At 45.4% G+C, this 22661-nt stretch overlaps 1 long non-coding RNA gene across 3 annotated transcripts in view; it reads left to right on the top strand.

The window, feature by feature from the left end:
• Nucleotides 1-5612: 5612 nt before the first annotated feature.
• The window catches only part of LOC117355445, a 37433-nt gene continuing 20384 nt past the window's right edge, over nt 5613-22661 (top strand). For 2 of the 3 annotated variants that reach the window (XR_004538371.1, XR_004538370.1), the window contains exons 1-2: nt 5613-5842; nt 8749-8834. This is a non-coding gene — a long non-coding RNA (uncharacterized LOC117355445). Of the gene's footprint in view, nt 5843-8748; nt 8835-21688; nt 22019-22661 lie in introns of those variants that run through there. The other variant, XR_004538369.1, reaches the window with a different exon arrangement.

The raw sequence follows: 22661 nt of genomic DNA on the forward strand, positions 1-22661 counted from the left end.
AAAAAGCTGAACGTCATAGAATCGCCGTGACCAATTTGCCCACAGCTCAAGCACGCACTTCATACGTGCCATCTTACGCAGAGCGTGACTGAACGTAATAGAAGCGTCACTCAAGGGCTCACAGCATGCAGTATTTTGTATTACGTTTTGGGGCTGTGGAACGAATCGTCTGAGTTTCCATTATTTCCTATGGGGAAATTCATTTTAATATGAGTGCTTTGGATTACACGTGTTCTTCACAAATAGTACTTCATAACATATTCATTTATTAATTTTACTTATTCCTTGTCCCCATCTATCTGACCCGACTTTGCAGGCAGCTGCCGCCCAGAGGTCTTCTCTGTGCTGTATGCCACCCCTCTCATTTCCTATTTCTGCAGGGACTCAGCCTAGGGAAGACCTGGGGGGCAGCTGTTACAAAGTCAAGGATCACAGGGAAGGAGATGATGGGAGTAAAAATTATAAATTATAAATGAATATGTTATGAAGTACTGTTTGTGGAGAACATGAGTGATAGCATAACAGTACAAAGGACTGCTGTACACATTGCTTTGGATTACAAGCATGCTTCTGGAACGAATTCTGCTCGCAAACCAAGGTTTTACTGTATTCTCATAGTAACATAGAAAGCAAAGTGAGACATCAAATCTGCCCATTTCATTCTCCACCCGCCAGGGCTCCTCCCCCTGCAGTTTTTAATCTAGCTCCCAAGGTGCACTCTGGCACAGTCTCCCACATTATTCCTATCCTCTCTCTTTCCCTCCCACACTTCTGTGAACTTCATGCGATTGAAGAGCAAAATGCAGCACTCTCTACACATCCTCGCTCTTCATTCCCAGTCCTGGAGGGCTGCCAATAGATCACGTTTTCAGGATATCCCTAATGAATATGCACGAAATAAATTTGCAGGCCTACAACTTCCACCTTGTGCAAATCTCTCTCATCTATATGCATGGGGATATTCTTGACATATTGGTGGTCCTTGAGGACATGGAGTAAATACAAAGGTCCTCAAGGTGTCACTGTATAAGGAGTACCAACAAACACAGATGTATTGAAAACCAATGTATATAAAAATAAACACTTTCAAATGGAGACTGTTATGATGTTCAAAATACAGTGTAAAAGCAGTGAAGGCTCAGAATTGGCTCAAAACATAGTAACATAGTAACATAGTAGATGACGGCAGATAAAGACCCGAATGGTCCATCCAGTCTGCCCAACCTGATTCAATTTAAATTTTGGTTTTTTTTGTTTTTTTTCTTCTTAGCTATTTCTGGGCGAGAATCCAAAGCTTTACCCGGTACTGTGCTTGGGTTCCAACTGCCGAAATCTCTGTTAAGACTTACTCCAGCCCATCTACACCCTCCCAGCCATTGAAGCCCTCCCCTGCCCATCCTCCACCAAACAGCCATACACAGACGCAGACCGTACAAGTCTGCCCAGTAACTGGCCTAGTTCAATCTTTAATATTATTTTCTGATTCTAAATCTTCTGTGTTCATCCCACGCTTCTTTGAACTCAGTCAGGCCCTCCCACCTCCACAAAGGAGGAGTGTGTGGCGCAGTGGTTGGATCTACAGCCTCAGCACCCTGGGGTTGTGGGTTCAAACCCCGCACTGCTCCTTGTGACCCTGGGCAAGTCACTTAATCCTCCATATCCCCAGGTACGTTAGATAGATTGTGAGCCCACCGGGACAGAGAGGGAAAATGCTTGAGTACCTGATTGTAAAAACCGCTTAGGTAACCTTGATAGGCGGTATATAAAATCCTAATAAACTTGAAACTTGATATAAAAGCTTTTTTCGGACTTATTAGGCGCTTCGGCGTTCCTTCTGAAAGAAGTCAGATCGGTCGGGTCACACCCTGATGTAGCCTATTGGTGAAACGCCGGCCTTCGTTGGTGTGCCGATCAGCAAGAAGATAAGTGGATTTTTCCTCTATCAAAAATCTTTTTAGATATCAGTGAAGCACAGTGAAGTGCTCAGTATTTATTGAAGGTTTTGCCTGTGAGGTTATCGCTCAACCACCTTTTATATCCACCTTTGTGGAGGTGGGAGGGCCTGTTCTGAGGCTTTTTCCTTCTTTTTGAGCCAATACTGAGCCTTCACTGCTTTTACACTGTATTTTGAACATCATAACAGTCTCCATTTGAAAGTGTTTATTACTGTATAAGGAGTAGCCATCTTCCCCCAAGATTTTGCCCATCACAACACTTGGCACCAGTCAATCCAAGGAGTAGAAACCTGCGAAAGAAACAGAGGCCCTTCTACTAAAGAGTGGTAAGTTTTGCACTTGCTGCGCTTAAACAGCAGTAAGTGTACCCACACTAACTGCACGTGTCAGCATACGCCCATGCTCCACCTATAATCTGCCCAGTTCCCGCCCCCTCACATGGCGTGCAGTTAATGTGCAAATAAGTGCATGCTTTCGTGGCAGTGTAGTAATGGTTTCCACCCTTGTTTGGTAACGTTTAAAAGACAAATTAACTGCTTAACACACTTTAATAAAAGGACCTCTAAGTAAGTTTGGGTCTTCTGCAGGCATGAGAAGCCCTTCGTTTCTGACATTTCTTGAGCGATGTCAGCATTTTTCAGAAGCACAGTCTATTAATTTTTGTGAAATGCTAATCAAAGAGTACTTCCACCCAACTCCACTGCACATGCGTTGCAGGTAACGTGAAAAATGAACTGCTTTATACCCAAGAGTCACTTCTGATGAATGGACAGTTTTGAAAGTATTGAAAGTAAGATACCCTGAGGTCACAACAGATTTATTTTCTTCCTCTCTGAGAAAGATTTCCAGGAGACAGCATGCGTCCCAGGCCATGGCGCATGGCAAATGACCTGTAATGCCAGTTAGCACTCACCCAAATCAGCAAGGTCCCCCAGACAGGAAGGTGGAGATGTTTCCAAGGACAGATTGAACCCATGCGCCCATATAGTTGGTTGTCAGAATCAGCACACCCCAAAAAAAAAGGAAAAATAAAGTCAGAATTTATTTAATAGCTTCATGTCATAAAGGAAATATATATACAGTGGTGCCTCGCATAAAGAACGCCTCGCACAGCGAACGCTGCACACAACGAACTTCATGTCATGATTCATACAACGAACTTCGTTTCACACAACGAAGTCGCCCGAGCTTCCACGATCGCTGCTGATGTATTGCATCCTTCCGCGCAGGCACTGCAGGCAGTCGTTAGTCACTGCGCTTAACGCGTTTCACATAACGAACTTTTCGCATAACAAACTTGCTCCTGGAACGAATTAAGTTTGTTGTGTGAGGCACCACTATTTATATATATATATATATATATAACTGCAAACTTTATAATGATATCCATTATGGACTTGCTTTTAGCTCCTGGATCAATTGGAGACAGTCCTCTCAGTGCAGACTGGCCCTGAGCCATGGAATCTGAATAGAATATGAAGCTGCATTACTGGAAATCAAGCACTGGCTTTGTCTTTTGAGCTTTTAAATCTGTCATAATGAAAGGTTTAGTAGAAAAAGGGCCAGAAGCTGGAAGAGAATTATTTCCTTCCTATATGCTCACTTTTCAAGCATTTATTGCCTGTGCGTCTTTATCATATTTAAATAAGGTGCTGGCAGAGTGTGGTAATATTTCTATATGAAGTATAATATTGTAACGTGTATACATAACAGCAGTGGGGGGGGGGGGGGGGCTCCCTAGAATTTTAAAAGGCAGGATAAATAAGTGTATGGGAGGAGAAATGGAACGACCGCATCACATCCACTATGAACTGAAGGGTTAGGATTATTTATACTTTGGGTGGGAATGTTGTACCGATTCCGGACGCAAAGCAGAAGCGGGGTTGTAAATTTTAGACTGCAGCACTCTCATCAACACGGTCTTTGGACCTCGTGGCTTCTGCGGACATCACACTTAATAATTCCCAAATATGCCGCCGCCAGCCCTGACGTTTCGGCTAGTAAACTTTGCGACAGCGCGCTGTGGGCGATCTGTCAAAATCCTTGACTGACACAGTGAAGGAAAACAAGCAGGTCCCCCCCCCCCCCACCGAAAGTTAGGCTGGAAAGCTCCAGCTCGGGCTCTGTGACAGAAACCGGCCTCGATTCTGCTGATCCCAGCCTTTAACTTTGTACTCTGATCTCTCGGGCGAATACACCACGTCGTACGGCAATTAAAACCCACAGCTTTCCGCACACTTCCAAGCGTTATCTCCGCGCCATCCAAACTCGGGAGGGGGGGAGGTTCTCGCCCCCCCCCTTGATCTTCACGCTAAGGCACCACGAATTACCTCAAACTGCATCGACTGGCTTCGGTCTCCTCTCAGCAACGCGCTCGGGCAATCGACGAGCGCGTTAGCATAAGCAGAGTGCCCGATTAACGCCGCTGGGCAGCAGGACCCCTCCCCCCTCCCCCCGGGAAGAAACGCGCGCGCGCGATCTTTCCGAATCGATCCGTATTGCAAAACTACTTGCGTTTCCAGTTTAAAAGCTCCCCGTGCTGACCGCACAGGCGAAATAAATCACGATGACAGGTTTAAAACGATCACCGGATACCCTCACGAGTGAACGCAATCGAACCAACATGTCAAAAACTGCCCTTCTAGAATCTCAGGGACTAGTTTGGGTGGGTTTTTCTCCCCCCCCCCCCCCCGCAATCTTCTTGTCATTTCCACAAGTATTGGGGGGGGGGAGGGGGCAAAGTATAACCATGATGCTAGCGTATCTTTTTTTTTTTTTTTTTTGCACAAATAACATGCTTCCAGTAACCATCCATGACTGGCATACACATAAGCCCTAATGGAGGCTAATCGAGGTTCACAATATCCATTTTCCTAGCGCAGAAAAAGCAGCCTGTCGTTTTTTTGGCTTCTTTCCCCCCCCCCCTCCCCCCTTTCACCCATCCGAACAAGTTAACAGGAGAGAGTTAGCGGAGTGCTGCAGAGAGCCAAAGTCTAGCGATTTCCGTAGGGAGCAGCGACGGCGAGAAAGACACCAGCCCCCCGATGCCCATGCCCGTCCCACTGCAGCGCCAGAAGGCGGACAAAAATAAATAAATTAACATCACATCCAGTGTCAGTAGGGCAAAAAAAAACCAAACAAACCACAAAAAAACCAAACTCCAGCCCAGAAAACCCCAAGCCGAGGAAAAGAGAAGTGCGAGGGCTCAAGAAGCAAAGAAACAAATGGAACAGCCCGTCGCCCACCTAAGGCGTGCAGATCCTGGAGCTTAAGAGCTTGGGAGCCGCTGCCATAATCCACATCGGGGGGGGGGGGGGCGTCCGGCACGTACTAGGACTGACAACGCTCACTGCGGGCAGCGGCCGCGGTCAGGTCCGTCTCCCCCCTCCCCTCCCCTCCCTCCCTCCCTCCCCGGCGTCGCAGTTTGTGCGTTGCAGGCGAGCAGGTAGGAAGGGTCCGACTCAGCGCCGCGAGGAGTTATCTAAGGTCGCAGCCTCTGACCTTTGAGGGAAGAAGACAGGGGCAGAGTCGCTCCCCGGACCACTGTCGTGGAAGCACTGACCTGAGCGGGCGCCCCCTCTTACTCCTTCCGGCCGCTACCTGGGTCCGGGATCCTGCCGGACTCGGGGGGGATGCTGGAGTGGGGAAGGATCTGCCACCTGCAGCGCGGCTCCCTAGCGCGCCCCCGCCCCCTCGCGGACCGCAGCCCCGCCGCCGCCCCTCCCACGGCACCGCTCATTGGCTGCAGAGCGGGGCCGGGCGGGTCCTGCGGGCGAGTCGGGTTCTTTCTAGCACGGGTGGCTGTGCGGGAAGGGCTTGCGAGGGATGCTGTGCTCTGCAGCAACACACCGTCTAATAAGAACATGAGTTGCCGGACTGGGACAGACGTAAGGTCTTTTTTTTTTTTTTTTTAGCAAGTTTGCAGCTCCGCTCTCTCGCTCTCTCTCTCTGTTGTCCTTGGGCCGGAGATTTTCCCTCTTCTTCTTGTCCCCATTTATCTGACCCGACTTTGTAGGCAGCTGCCGCCCAGAGGTCTTCTCTGTGCTGTATGCCACCCCTCTCATTTCCTATTTCTGCAGGGATGGGACTCAGACTAGGGAAGACCTGGGGAGGCAGCTGCCACAAAGTCAAGGATCACAGGGATGGGAGAGATTTGAAGAATTTTTGCATACGCCCCGCCCCTCCACAACTGAACTGAAATAGAAACCACAGCTAAAACTCAAGAAACTGAACCAGTAAGGGCCACTGGAGATTGTCAGAGTTTGCAGTCTGTATTCCTCAGCTAAACCCACATTCTCCAAGCCAAAATATAATCATTTATGAAAGACAACTACATGTAATCTACTTAGATTTCAGCAAAGCCTTTGAAGGAGGCTCTTGAATAGGGTTACCAGATGTCTGGGAAAACCCGGCATGTCCTCTTTTTACAGGACTGTCCAGGTGTGTTTCAAAACCTGGCAGTTTATCCGGATTTTGGAAAGCCCCGTTGAGCTCTGGCCGTATCTGGAGGGCCTCTGAGCATGCGCGGATGATGCCACATATATCCGGACATACTCCAGGTCCTGCAGATGCGGCTGGAGCTTGTCAGGGAAGATGAGAGGAGGTTTAAGGGGGCGGAATGGGGGCAGGGCAGAACTGGGAGGGGCTGGGACAGAACAAAAGGCAGAATTGGGCAGGGTCATGGCCGAATGGGGCGGGGCCATGTGTCTGGAGTTTTGCGGCCCTAAATATGGTAACCTATTCTTGAATAAATCAACAGGCTGAGCCAGGATCCAAAGTGGTGAACTAGATTAGAAAGATGACAGAGGGTGGCGGTTAATGGCATTGGCAGCAGAATGCTTTTTGTTTGGGGGGAGGGGCAAAAGCTCCGCCCTAGACCTCTCTTTCCAGCTCCTACCTCCCCCACCTACCTACTCCCCGGCCGCTCTGATTTTATACCTTTGGACAGTGGCAATGAATGAGCCTGCTGCCATTGGCCTGCCCCGGAAGTCTTCATTCTGCAGCAACTGGACACTGCAAAATGAAGTCTTCTGGGGCGTGCCGACGGCAGGCTTAATCATTTGCCACTGGCCCGAAGATTTCAAATGAGAGTAGCCAGGGAGGAGGGGAGAGGCGGGAGATCCATCTCCTCTGACCAACTGCTAATTTTTTGGGTGGGCCATGGCCCCTGTGGCCACCCCATTCCGACACCCATGGTTAATGGAATTCACTCAGAGGAAGGATAGGTGAGTAGTGGATCAGGCCTCAAGGATCAGTGCTTGGGGCCGATTCTGTTCAATATATTTGTGAGCAACATTGCCAGAGAGTTAGAAGGTAAGGGTTGCTTTTTGCAACAGAGTGGGCATCCAGGAGAGTGCGGAAACATGAAAAGGGATCATGTTTTTGTTCTGTTTCTATGCTTACTATGAATATATATATATATTTAAACAAAATCACAATTTGTATATACCATATCAGACCGATAGCTCAGAATGGTTAAAAAATAATAAAATAAAAAAATGAACCAATAATACTTAAAATATTATCATTCTAACTAACAATATATACTATATATAAATCCAAAAATTTAAAGAACCAAAACTTCAGCAATTTATGAAATTTTAAATGGTCTTGCTCTAATCTGAGCTCTGCTGGCGATAGTTTCAGAATCCTATTACTACAAAGGTGAATAGCTTCTTGCAGGAGGAATTAAGCTTTAGAGTAGAAGAGGCAGAAAGAGAAGGTTTATGCCTTAGAATGAGCCAAGTAGAGCACCAACCAGCTGGCAAGGAAACTAATGAAGATAGATAAAAGAAGGATTGCATTCATATAAAAATTTTAAAAGCTAAACATAAAATCTTAAACTCTGTTCTGGCATCTGTAGGTAGCCAGTGCTAGGATGTCAACAAAGTAATATCCTTTCAAATTGAGATTTATAAAATATCATGCTGGCCTCTGTATTTTGTAATAACTGGATTCTAGATAAAGAATTTTTAGAAAAGCCAAACCACTGCTCTCTAAAATGAATGTTTCTTATGACCAAAAGTTCTCAGAGCTGGCATAATATTCTGTAGAGAGATTAGTCAAAAATTGAACTTTTCAGTCACTATAACAAATATCTTATTTGGTGAAAGTCAAACACTGTCTTCCAAACTATGGTTATCTCAACTGAATGGAATGGTGGTAGAGGCTGCTTAGGTGTATCAGGACCTGGATGGCTTGCCATAATTGAAGGAACAATGAATTCTGCTTTGTAGTGTAAGATTCTAGAAGAGAATGACAAGACATCTGTCCTTGAACTGACTCTATGACAATAAACAGAATGGCTGAAGAGCAAGAGATTTTGTGTGTGATACTGGCCACGTACTGGTAGTTCCCAACCTAAATTCTAGTGAAATGATGTGGCAAGTCCTGCAATGAGTTTGTTCATGCCAGGAAGCTCTCAAATGTCTTTGGAAGAATAGGCCAAAATTCTTCAAAGGAGATATGAAAGACTGATCAACAGTTAACCAGAAACATTTAATTGAAGTTTTTGCTATACAAGGTGATGCCACCAGTTTCTAAATGAAGGGATCACATACTTTAATATTGTTGAATCTTTTAAAATAGTTAAACTACCTTCCTTTTGTCTGAGCTATTTATTCAGTTGGTTGATTTTCTTGCCTATTAGGGTTTAATATAGTAACATAGTTTAGTAACATAGTAAATGACGGCAGATAAAGACCTGAATGGTCCATCCAGTCTGCCCAAAAGTTACACTAATTATAAAAATGTATGCTTAAATTGAATCATCCTTTTTCTTTGATATTACTAGGTGCTAGACTGTAGAAGTCCACCCTGAGCTACTGGAGTTACTGTCAAAGCTCAATACCTTGGGTTCCAACTAGAGGCATAGCGAGGGTGAGTGGCCACCCCCACACTCCTTCTTGAACCCCCCAACCCCCCCCGCATGTGACCATACTTGTCATGTCGGCTCTTCCTTTAGTCTGATCTATTTATTCAGTTGGTTGTCTTGCTTACCTATTAGGGTTTAGATTAGAATCTAATCATACTTTGAGCATAAACTGTGCTAGAATGTAGACCAACCTAGGGGGGCTCACAAATGTATTCTTGACACTGAAGATGTGAGTTTAGGTGGGAGAAAAGACAAAGAGACAGCACAACTGCCAGATCAAGCTCATGACCAGGTTTGTGGCTACAGGCCATTTGGTGCATCTTTTGTGGTTTGTTCCATCTTTTTTTGGTTTGTTCCAAGGTTGTGACTGAACCATAACCCAAATTAACCAAGCCCAAGAATCATCAAGAAGAAAGAACTTTTGAGAGGAAGTGACGTCATCATGGCTAATAGCAGCCTAGAGTGATAGCTCCGTGGACCCCGGTGCTGTTTTTTGCTACTTTTGCGAGAATTTGAGTGCCTGCACTTTCCACTTCCCTCTGCTTGTTTGTGGAGACAGCCTGCAGGGTTTTGATGGCGACGCGGAAGAAACAAACTGACATTAAGACTTTTTTGTCGCCGCTCTCAAACGGGCCGGCTAAAGCTATTTCCAAGATGGCGCCCAACTCGGCCGCGGTTGCAGTGGGCTCTCTTCCTGATACCGCGTTGCCGACCTTTCAACAGGAGATGCGTGGCTGGTTCCAGGAACTGAAGACTAAACTCTCAGCGGTTCGGGCTGATATCCATAGCGTCGTTGCTGACTTGAAGCGTGAGGTGGGTGAGATTGGGAACCGTGTGGGAGAAGCGGAAGTTGCAGTGGAGGCTCATAGTGCTGAGTTGACCCAGCTGAAGGGCAGGATTGACACGCTGGAGGAGCGAGCTGATGTAAGCACCCTAAAGCTGGAAGACCTGGAGAATCGTTCTAGGCATAGCAACCTTCGCTTTCGGGGTGTGCCTGAAACTGTCTCCGACTCTCGTTGTATGGAAGTGATTGATCTTATTTGCATTCAAGCACTAGAGGCTGCTGGCTTACCTGTGGAAGTGGGGAAACCTTTGCTTGATAGGGCCCATCGCATTTCTGGCTCTCGTGATGCCAACCGCCCCCGTGATGTTGTGGCTTGTTTTCATCGCTATATGGACAAGGAGCATGTGCTGCGGGCGGTGTGGCGTTCTGGAGGAGCTGTTGAATGGGAGGACACTGCCATTGATGTTTATCCTGATGTGGCTCCTGCGACTTTGGCCCGCCGTCGCACGTATCGAGACTGTACCCGAATATTGCAGGAGCACAATGTTCGGTATCGCTGGCTCTATCCTATAGGGCTGGCCTTTACTCATGCAGGCAAGAACTACTCGGCGATAACTGTGGCAGATGTTCAATCTCGATTGGTGGAGGCGGGGATGATGTCGGCCTCGGAGATGGCTCCGCTTCCACAGAGGTCTCCTGCTACCAAATCTGTGCGAGGGCTAGGCTGGCAGAGAGTGGCTAGGTCGGCCGCTGCTCGTCGTCCTTTGGAAGCAGCTTTGTCCTCTTCTCACTGAACTCTTGCTTATGTGGGACTTGTTTCTGGGTTCTTGTGATGTGTATGTTTATTTGCAGTGTGATTTATTCTGCAGGGATTGTTTTCGGTTTGTAATGGGGGTCCTTTTGGAGCTGTTCTACACTTCCTGTACCGTGGTTTCCAGGTGCTTTGGTAGCTGGACCATGTGGGGTGTTGATGGGGGGTTGGGTGGGGGGTGTAAGGGTGGTGGGACGGGTTATGGCCGAGTGTTTTTGAGTGTGGATGTTTGGGAGTGTGTTTGTATACTGTTTTCTTTAGGGGTGCGATTGCGTGGATTGGATGATTTGGGTGTTCTGGATTGTGGTAAGGGTCTGGCGTTGCTGAGCAATTCTTTTCACTGTATGAATGGCTAAGCTTACTTTGTTGTCTTATAATGTTCATGGTTTGAATACTCCGCAAAAACGACGCCTGTTGTTTAAGGAATTGAGTCGCCTGAATATTGCAGTTGGATTTATTCAGGAGACCCATTTTCAATCCCATTATGAGAAATTGCTTACCCATAAAGGTTATCCTCATGTTTTTCTTTCTTCTAATAAGATCCAGAAAAAAACTCAGGGGGTGGGTATTTTAATTCACAAACATATACAGGTTGCATTGAGAGAGGTAGTGTGGGATGTTGAGGGACGCTACATTCTGGTCAAAGCTGAGTTGGATGGCCACTTATATAGCTTATTGAATATCTATGCACCTAATGCTGGTCAGAGGGCTTTCTTTACTTTGTTAGAACGTTTGCTGTTGGATCATGCTGAGGGTACTCTCCTCTTGGGAGGGGACTTTAATCTTACCTGCTATCCTCAGGAGGATATTCTAATTCTTCTATACGTTATGCTAGAGGTGATAGACAGGGCTCTTTTACGCTTTCTTCGTCGGCAGGATTTGATAAATGTGTGGCGCTATTTACACCCAGGTGATCGGGATTATACTTTCTATTCGTCAAAGCATGATTCGTATACCAGAATTGATATGTGGATGCTGCCTCGTGTTATTCTATCGCGGGTCTTAGATTCTCGTATTGAAACACTTGTGTGGTCTGATCATGCTCCACTTACCTTGGAGTTACAGGTTGGCTTGGATAGGGGTGGTCGTCGTCTGTGGCGTTTGAATGATTTTTTGTTGAAAGATCCCTCTACTTTGTCTCTGTTGGAGACTGATGTTAGAGAGTTTTTTGCTTTTAATGATATGGCCGGTATTAGTGCAGCTGTGCTATGGGAAAGTTTTAAAGCCACTCTTCGTGGTTGTTGTATCTCAAGAGGGTCATACCGCAATCACTGTCGTGTTGCTCGCAGGTTGGAGCTATTAACCCGTCTTCGGAGATTGGAGACTGCTCACAAAAGAGCCCCGTCGGTGGCTGGTGGTGTGGCATTGACGGCGTGTCGAAGAGATTTACAGGAGCTTGATCTGGAGGGTATGGCTTGGGCCCTACAATGGAGGAAACAACGTTATTTTGAATGGGGTGGTAGGGCGGGCTGCTTGCTAGCTACACAGCTTAGGCAAACGCAGGCGCAGCATTCCATCACGCGGGTTCGAAATGCGTCGGGACAGCTTTGCTCAGATGATGCGGCTATTCATCAGGCGTTTTTGACTTTTTATCGGTCGTTGTACACTCCGGAGTTTGAAGCAATGGAGGGGGAGATTGATACTTTTCTTTCTGGTGTAAATTTACCTCGTTTGGTGGAGATTGATGCGGCCTGGCTTTCTTCCCCTATTTCAGCCCACTGAGGTGGTGGCAGCTATTCGTCATCTGGCCACTTCTAAGGCTCCGGGTGTTGATGGTTTCTCGCCTTTATTTTATAAGAAAATGGAGACTTATATTGTTGACCCTCTTACCCGGTTGTTTAATTCTTTTTTGGAGGAGGAGTGTTTGCCATATTCATTTCGGCAGGCAGCGGTCTCTCTTCTTCTTAAACCTGGTAGGGATCCTCTCCTTTGTGGATCTTACCGCCCTATTTCCTTGCTAGGAGTAGATTATAAGCTGTTTACACGTATTTTGGCAGTTCGTTTGCAACGTTTTCTGCCTTCCCTAGTTCATGGTGATCAACGTGGCTTTATTTCAGGGAGGCATCCTGGTGATAACATTAGAAGGGTGTTGGATCTTATTGGAGTGGCCCATCAGTTTTCTGTTCCATCTGTTTTGCTATCAGTAGATGCTGAGAAGGCCTTTGATAGGATTTATTGGCCATTTATGCTAGCGGTTTTGAAGCGGATGGGAATCTCGGGGGCTTTTTTACACTGGGTGACTTTATTGTATACTGACCCGGAGGCTTGCTTACGGGTTAATGAGAGATATACCGCCTCTTTTTCGATTCGTCAAGGTACCAGACAGGGCTGCCCCCTGTCCCCTTTGATTTTTGCGTTGGTCTTGGAACCTTTAGTAGCAGCTATTCGCGCACATGTTGATATTAAGGGGATTGTGTGGGTGGTGAAGAACATAAGATCTCATTGTATGCTGATGACATTTTGTTTACATTGACTCGCCCACTTCAGTCTTTGGCTGTAGTAATTTGTGTTTTGGACCTCTTCGGTAAGGTGGCCGACTTTAAAGTTAACATCGACAAATCTGAGTTGCTTAATGTTTCGCTTTCGGATTCCTTGGTAGCTGTCTTGCGCACCACTTTTTCGTTTAGGTGGGCGGCTAGGTCTATTCGGTACCTTGGTGTTCGTATTTCTCGGATGCTCACTGATCTTTTTGACCTGAATTACCCTCCGTTGTTGCGGACTGTTTTTGCGGATCTGGATCGCTGGGAAGGTTTATGGTTATCTTGGATGGGTAGGATTAATGCTTTGCGTATGAATGTGTTGCCCCGCTTTTTATATTTGTTTTCCTGCCTGCCTCTCTCAATTCCTAAACAATTCTTACTTAGGCTTCAACGGTGGGCCTTTGCTTATATTTGGACACATAAGCCGCCTAGGGTACGGAGGGAACGTGTGTATTGGGACAGGTTACATGGGGGAATGGGTGTTCCTGATTTTTTCACTTATTATTATGCTGCCCAATTGTTCCATTGGGCTTTTCCCTCTCAACGCTGGGTATTTTTAGAACAGGCCCTTCAGCAGACTTATCCATTGGCTGCCCTACCTTGGCTTCCCTTTGAGGTCCTTCGGGATTTGCAGAAAGGGGCTCCCTATGGGATGGTATGTACCCTGCAGTCTTGGTGCCAGGTCCGACGGACTTGGTTTCCGCGTCAGCGTTATTTTTATGCCACTCCCATTAGATTTGCCCCTGGTTTTTTGCCTGCCGGAGATACTGGGATTTTTCAACGTTGGGAATTGGAGGGCCTTCGGGTGCTGGGTCAATTAGTATCGGGTGGAGACTTGATCCCCTTTGCTGCTTTGCAGTCTTTATATGACCTTCCGGCGACTGATTTTTTTTGCTTATGCTCAGCTTTCGGGACTTTATGACAAAGAGGGTGATTCTCGAATGGGATGGGGCGGATTCGGCCTTTCTTCAAGTCTTTAGAATGGGATCTGGGGTGGGCCTTATTTCCCGTTTGTATAGGGCTCTTTTATATACCAGACCTCAGGCTCGAACGTATGAACATAGGTGGGAAGCCTTGTTGGGTAAAGACCTTTGATTTTCAGCAATGGGAACGCTTTTATGGGACTTTACTTAGGGTTTCTTTAGCATCTCCCTTAATTGAGCAGGGTTATAAGATGTTATTTCAGTGGTACCTTACGCCTGAGAAGTTGTACCGTCTCTATCGATGTGGAGATGGGCGATGCTGGCGTAATTGTGGAGGACTGGGCACTTTTGGGCATGTTTGGTGGGATTGTTTTAAGATTGTGCCTTTTTGGAAGATGGTTCAATAACTGGTGATTGATGTCCTTCATATACCCATACTATTTCGCATGGAAGTGTTTTTACTTAATTTTTCTTTGGGGAGCCTTGATAGTGATCAGGCCCACTTTGTGGCCCTGATTGCTATGGCGGCTAGACTTTGTGTGGCCACTTATTGGAAACGTACTTACCTGCCCACTCGTTCTGATCTTTTGCTTAAGGTAGATCAACTTTATTTGATGTCCAAATTGACTGCTTTGAACAATGACACCTGTGGTTCTTTTTATCGTATTTGGCATAGCTATGGCTCCTGGAAGGGCCTTTTTTGAATCTTGGATATGTTTTGCACTGTACCTGATCTTTCTGTTCCTCTTTTGTTTTTGTATTATGCTATGTCACTCGGTTAGGGGAGGGGGGGTGTTTTGTTGGGGATTGTTGGTTTGCTGTTGGTATTCTGCCTGTGTATTGTTCTTCTTTTTATTGAATAAAATAAAGTTTTAAAATGAAAAAAAAAAAGAAGAAAGAACTTTTAAGTATGCTACCCAGTCTTTTAAAGCCTCCAACTGACTTAATCCAACAAGTTTCGCGACAAACACTTTTTCAAGGCTGGGTCCCTAGTAGTGTGGTCAAGATCGATGGCGTTTCACTACTAGGGACCCAGCCTTGAAAAAGCATTTGCCGTGAAACATATTGGCGACAAGCAGTCCCTAACAGTGACCACAAAACAAAAGCTAAGTCTTTACGATTAAGAATAAATTAAGATAGAATTATCTAATAAGTTAAAACTGATTAATAAGTTAAAATGTATTAAATTATTGATTATGAATTGATCCAGGGAAGATTTTGCACATCAAGCTTAACGTAATGAAACAGTTTGAACATGGAGTGGTGCACAAGGGGATTGCGAAGATCTGCAATGTGACATAATCAGGCTCAAGGAATGGGCATCAACATGGCAGATGAGGTTCAACGTGGATAAGTGTAAAGTGATGCATGTCGGTAACAAAAATCTCATGCACAAATATAGGAAGTCCAGGGCGGTACTTGGAGAGACCTCCCAGGAAAGAGACTTGGGAGTTCTGATCGACAAGTTAATGAAACTGTCCACGCAATGTGCGGCGGCAATGAAAAGGGCGAACAGAATGCTAGAAATGATAAAGAAGGGGATCATGCCACTGTACCGGGCTATGGTGCGCCCTCACCTGGAGTACTGCATCCAGCACTGGTCACTGTACATGAAGAAGGACACGGTACTACTCAAAAGGGTTCAGAGAAGAGCGACTAAAGTGGTTAAGGGGCTGGAGGAGTTGCCGTACAGTGAGAGATTAGAGAAACTGGGCCTCTTCGCTCTCGAAAAGAGGAGATTGAGATGGGACATGATCGAAACATTCAAGATACTGAAGGGAATAGACTTAGTAGATAAAGTTCACCCTCTCCAAAGTAGGGAGAACGATAGGGCACTCTCTAAAATTGAAAGGGGATAGATTCCATACGAACATAAGGAAGTTCTTCTTCATCCAGAGAGTGGTAGAAAACTGGAACACTCTCCCAGAGTCTGTCATAGGGGAAAACACCCTCCAGGGATTCAAGACAAAGTTAGACAAGTTCCTGCTCAACTGGAAAGTATGCAGGTGAGACTGGGGTCATTTAGAACACTGGTCTTTGACCTAGGGGCCGCTGCGTGAGTGGACTGCTGGTCACAATGGACCACTGGTCTGACCCGCAGTGGCAATTCTTATGTTCTTAAAGTTAGCATTCAGGTGGCTTGTCTCTAAAGGGGGATTAAGTCAGTTGGAGGCTTTAAATGAATGAATTGAATGCTTACAAAGAAAAAGCATTTAGACTTGGGAGAATCCAGGGACGTCGTATACCTAGACTTCAGCAAAGCTTTCGATAGTGTCCCGCATCGCAGGCTGTTGAGCAAGATGAAATCAATGGGGCTAGGAGAAACACTAACTACATGGATCAATGACTGGCTGAGTGGCAGACTTCAGAGGGTGGTAGTTAATGGTACCCTCTCTAAAATATCGGAGGTGACCAGTGGAGTACCGCAAGGCTCAGTCTTGGGCCCGCTCCTTTTCAACATATTCATAGGTGACCTAACTCAGGGGCTTCAAGGTAAGGTAACGTTATTCGCTGACGACGCCAAACTATGCAATATAGTGAGAGATAGCAATTCACCCGATAGTATGACAAAGGACCTACATTTGTTGGAGCTTTGGTCCTCGACCTGGCAGCTGGGCTTCAACGCTAAGAAATGCAAGATCATGCACCTCGGCAGCAGAAATCCATGCAGAACTTACACCTTGAACGATGAGACCTTAGCTAGAACTTCAACAGAACGAGACTTGGGAGTGATCATCAGCGCAGACATGAAAACTGCTGATCATGTAGAGAAGGCTTCATCTAAGGCAAGACAGTTGTTAGGTTACATCCGCAGGAGTTTCGTCAGCTGGAAGCCTGAAGTCATAATGCCGTTATACAGAACCATGGTGAGGCCTCATTTGGAATACTGTGTGCAATTCTGGAGGCCACACTACCAAAAAGATGTGCTGAGAGTAGAGTCGGTGCAACCGATGGCCACCAGGATGGTCGCAGGGCTCAAGGATCTATCGTATGAGGAAAGGCTGAAAAATTTGCGGCTGTACTCACTCGAGGAACGTAGGGAGAGAGGAGACATGATCGAGACGTTTAAGTATATTACCGGCCGTATCGAGATGGAAGAAGAGATTCTCTTTCTCAAAGGATCCTAAGCCACAAGAGGGCATCCGCTCAAACTCAGGGGCGGGAAATTTCATGGCGACACCAGGAAATATTTCTTCACCGAGAGAGTGGTTGATCCTTGGAATGAACTCCCGGTGCAAGTGATCGAGGCAAACAGCGTGCAAGAATTTAAGAGCAAACGGGATGCCCATGTGGGATCCCTTAGAGGGTTAAGCCAAGGGAACCTGTCACCGGGAGTGGGATCCCTAGGATAGTAGACTTGGGGGTGGGTCAGTAGAGTGGGCAGACCTGATGGGCTATGGCCCTTATCTGCCGTCATCTTCTATGTTTCTATGTTTCTATTATCGACCCAATCTTTTAAGACACCTACCGATCTTTCTGATAACCAACTCACATGTACAAGAGTAGATATTAAGGTGAAATCCTTTTGTCCCCTCATTTTGAGCTAAATATGAGGTTATTGTATCAAACACTTAAGGACTTTTTTTTTTTTTTTTTTACCTGACAACGCTATCTCGGGTTGTGTATCCTACTGGTTATTTGTCCAGTTATTCTGCATTTAATGTAAACTATCAGTTTTCAGACTGGATCTATTGCTCACCTTTTCCTGACAAGATTTCTTCATGGCACAGGTATATTGATGATGTTTTTCTGTTATGGAAAGGTACCTTGGAAGAATTTGACAATTTTTTGTCTAGTTGAATTCCTGTGATCCTACCATCCAGTTTACTTACCATCATTCTTTTAAAGAGATTCCATTTTTGGATGTGGTTGTGGAACAACATGAACAAGGATTTGAAACAAGAGTCTTCAAGAAATCAACCAACAAAAATACCTTTCTACATTCCTCCAGTTACTATCCCTTACTTCTGAAACAGGGTTTGCCATACTCACAATTTTTACATTTCAGAAGAATTTGCAGCAATGATGTTGACTTCAAGCGACAATCTAAAAAAATGATTCAATGATCTATTCAGCAGAGGATATACAAACAAGGACCTTAAATGTGCATACACCAGAGCAAAACGAACACTTGTTAACACCAAAATTAAATTCTCTAGAAGAATTGTACACTCTCTAAAGTTAAAAGGGGTTAGATTCTGTACAAACTTAAGGAAGTTCTTCTTCACCCAGAAAGTGGTAGAAATCTGGAACGCTCTTCCAGAGGCTGTTATAGGGGAAAGCACTATCCAGGGATTCAAGCCAAGGTTAGACAAGTTCCTGCTGAACCAGAACGTACGCAGGTAAGGCTAGACTCAATTAGAGCACTGGTCTTTGACCTAAGGGCTGCTTCATGAGCAGACTGCTGGGCACGATGGACCACTGGACTGACCCATCAATGGCAATTCTTATGTTCTTATCACACAATATACACATGCCAGCCCCATTATAGATAAGATCATAAAGAAACATTGGTGTATAATCCAATCACATGAGATTTTCAAAGATATCAAGCTGAGAACAACTTACTCACGGGGAAGAAATCTAAAAAAAAAAATTAAGTCTATCAGATTTACAACAACCTAAACGCAAGCAATCATCCAGTATTGTGGGTCATTTCACCAATCCAACTGATAACAAAAGTTACAGATTGAAACATTTTAGTGACTGTAACAGCGACTGCTACATATATAATCATGTACCCATGTCAAAAGTTTATGTTGGGAAAACAATTACACTTCTCCCTCCGTATTCACGGTTTCCGTATCTACGGTTTCGATTAAGTGCGATTTTTTGGCCGCTTACTCCACCCCCTAAAAAACGTCATCACTACAGTTTTTTCCTTTTATTGTACAGTATTGATAAAAAAAGTTTATCTCTTATCATTACTGTACTGGAACTCTGAAAATCGCTGCTTTCATATTTCCCAATGTGCACTCATAAAAACGCTGCTTCCCAGCAACCCTAGAGAGAAAGTTTTCTTCCCAGCATGCATGTAATCGCTGGTTGCCTGCCCTAAAATCGCTGGTTGGCTGGCTGGCTGGCTGGCTGCCTGCCCAGAAATCACGGTTATTCGTGGTTTCAATAGTAAAAACGGTGGCAGATTCCTAAAACCGCGAATAACATATTGAAAAGTTATTCGCGGTTTTTTTCTTATTCGTGCCTATATCTGGAACGCATCCACCGTAAGGCTTAATGAGCACCGTTCCAGCAGTAAGAGACATAAAATGGAAACACCTCTTGTGACACATTGTATCACTATGAAGCATAGTTTAAGGAATTACAATGTTTCATCATTGACAGGTTGTAATTGCTTTAAAAGGAACAAGAATGAAGAGCCGAAGACCTTAACAATGGGCTGGATGGTCCGAGTTGGTCGTCCATAGGGAATCAGCTCTGCAAGGCTGTTAGGAGGAATAGTGAGGTCATAGGGAGGCGGGAAATGTGAGGGGAAACTCGGCTTTCCACTGAGGGGCTTTGAGATGATTGAAAGGAAGGATGAGCAAGGTATCATGGAGGTGAGATAAAAGGACTTGAGCATCCGAGGCACAGAGTTCTTCTCTGTCCTCGGAGGCAGCTTTCCTCGGAGCCATTGGGATGGAGTTGCTTCCGGTGACCCCTGGCAAGTCTCTTCCTGGTGTCTGTTGTTGGAGTCAGTTATGGGGAGGAGGGTGGTTGGTGTAGGAGCTGAATTGGAGTTGGGGGGGTAGAGTGGGGCTCTGCTGGGCTGCAGCAACACTCCAGAGCAGTCGTGTCAGTGCTTCATGCTGCAGTTTTACTCCTCGTATGCTGCACTGGAGCCCCGCTGAAAAAGAACTGTGATTTGGAAAAGTGACCGCAAAGGTGTGTGTGTGGGGGGGGGGGGATGGGCCAACAAGGAGAACAGATGCCTGGAACGCGGGGCCCCCTGGAGCTGTGGGGGGCCTAAGGCAGCTGCCCTGTTTGCCCTCCCCTAACGCTGGCCTTAGTGGAACCCTTACAGTTTTCATTCTCCCTCTCATTCAGCAGCAAGACCTCCTCCCCTCCAGGTTCTGTCTCCATCCCTCTGTTTCTCAGACCTCCTCAGCATGCACATCCCTAACAGTCTTAAACCCCCCCATTCCCCACCCATACACTGGCATGGCTTTTTCTCACACTTGTATAGCACAGACCTTCATAGCACTCTCTCTATCTCTCTGAACCCTCTCGCCCCCCACCTTCGCCCCATAACTCACACTCATATCCGTCCCTCTCAGAAACATAGAAATGTGAAGGCAGACAAAGGCCAAATCTGCAGTATCCACTATCTCCTCCTCTCCCTAAGAAATCCCACATGCCTGTCCCATTCTTTCTTGAATTTTCAGGACACATCCATCCATAGTGAGCTCTCAAATAGCACCTGAAGCATAGATAGCCACAGCTCTCTCATACCTTCTAACACATTACCATAGTTCTCTCTCAATCTCCCCTCCAAGGCACTCTACTATAGCTCTCTTTCAAATCCACCACCCATAGCTTGTTCTCCTAAATCCTTCTGTGTTGTTCCTCCAATTCTTTCTTCTCCCCTTCACATACTCTGAGCTCCCCTCATCCAAGACATACCTAGTCCCTCTTGAGGCACACAGCTCCCACTCTTCCCCTAATATGTCCCAAGGCGCACACCCTTCTACTCTTCCATTCCTCCCCACAGGCACACATTCAACACCCTCTTCTACCTTCCCCCATCTCCATACATTCATTCCCTTCTTCAATTCTTAATCCCTAGACAGTACCTACCAAGAGAGAATAACACCAGGACAAATTTTTCCCCGTCCCTGCGGGAACTCATTTTCCCATCCCGTCCTGGCGAGTTCTTTTCCTGTCCCTGCCCCATTCCTACAAGCTCCATCCTCCATCCTCATCTGCACAAGCCTCAAACACTTTAAAATCATAAGTGTCCAAGGCTTGTGCAGTTAAGGCAGAGCTTACTGGAATGGGACAAGGACAGCTACAACATCAAAACTCACAGGGACAGAATGGGGAAATTGAGTTCCTGCGGGAACAGGGAAAATTTTGTCCCTGTGTCATTTTCTACCTACCAAGACAAACATCCATCCTGCTCTTGCTCAACCCCAGTCTGAGCCCCCACCCCTCCTCCTGAAAGCACATATCCATCTCATCTTCTCCTTTCCCCTCACTCATAGCACACTACCCCTGAGGTACATACTTATCTAGCTTTCACCCCCTACATTTCTCCCAAATTTAGCCCCTAATTCCCCCTCCCCTCAATGCACCCTCTCTTCTTCAGGACCCCTTCATGGGTTAAACTATTTCAAATGTTTAAGTACCAGGATATGAGAAATCTGTTAACATCAGAAAATAAAGAAAGTGGCTACTTCACATCAGGCTGAATGAACCACACAGGAATCTAAAAGACTGCTTAACTGTAAATTCTCTAGAGCTATATGGATCTTGATGGTATTATGAATAATAATGCACATTTGTGTCCAAAAGATGGGTATCGGGTTCTACTCTGGCTCCCCATCTAGGTTTCTGAACAGTTCTTTTTTTCTTTAGCGCTTCATTAGAGGGATTAGGGGAAATTGCCTCCTTCAAAAGAAGCAATTCTAGCCAAGGATAGAGGGGCTTCCTGATGGTTTGGAAAACATAGATGTGTATGTTTCTAAAATGGCTATCATGCATATTTGTGTGCTGGCACACAAATAGGTCTGTTGAGAAATGTCAGCATGTACACATTTATGTTACTGTGTTTGTACCTGTTATATGAATTTCAGGAGATTTACGATGTGCATGTGTCTGCGTATAGCTTATGCACAAATATCCATTTCACCATGTCTCTTAGAATACATCATCAGATGTCATTTGAAACATCCCAATCTGGAGATCTCAATTCTTTGCACATCCATTCAAAAAAATGCTGCTCCACACGTTATGGTTTGGTTGCAGTCCAGGTGCAGCTGTCTACAAAGTACAAGAACCTTCTTCACCACTCCAACCAGTATTTCTGTCCAATATTTCTGCTTTCAATTCTTGTCTGCTTGTACAGTATTTTGTAGTTCCCTATTTTGTGACAGGTGAGAGTCACGTTCTCAATCTGCAACTGAGGTGAAGAATTCTGCTGGCATGTGGTGTATGTGTGTAGAAATCTGTAACAGTCCATATTTTTCCAGTTTCCCAGTAGCAGATATACTGGTGCTCTGATGTATTTCATTAGTACAATTAAATGAAATAAATACTTCTGAAGATTGCAGGGTATGGGGATGGAGAAATTTCAGGTGAATAAAATGCTAAGAAATTCCTTTTTGTTGCTCAAGAAGCTAAGAATTATTTGAAAATATTTTGACTAGCTAATATTTAGATTACTTGTTCAATCTTTAGTGTTATCACAACTAGACTATTGTAATTCAGTCTATATTGACTGCTCAAAATGTTTGACATATAGGTTGCATTGGTACAGAATGCAGCTAAGTTGATTTATTCTATATTTAACCATGACTCAGTAACACTATTTTTAGAGCCGCACTGGCTTCCTATTGATTCTAGAGTACTTGTATATTTTTAGACCTGCACTCTGACTCACAAAATGTTAACATTGTGTTAAAAGCTAGGGCTTTTCTCCCACAGAGGGTGGTGGATACATGGAACGCACTACCAGAGGGTGTGATAAACAGGAGCACGCTACAGGGGTTCAAAAAAGCTTTGGATAGGTACTTGGAAGACAAAGGGATTGAGGGGTACAGATAAGAGTAAAGGTAGATTATAGGGATGGGATTAGCGGTAAGTTGCAAAATTAATCAGGGACCACTGTTCAGGCA

Source organism: Geotrypetes seraphini, chromosome 2 (assembly GCF_902459505.1).
Source record: "Geotrypetes seraphini chromosome 2, aGeoSer1.1, whole genome shotgun sequence".
NCBI classification, from domain to species: domain Eukaryota; kingdom Metazoa; phylum Chordata; class Amphibia; order Gymnophiona; family Dermophiidae; genus Geotrypetes; species Geotrypetes seraphini.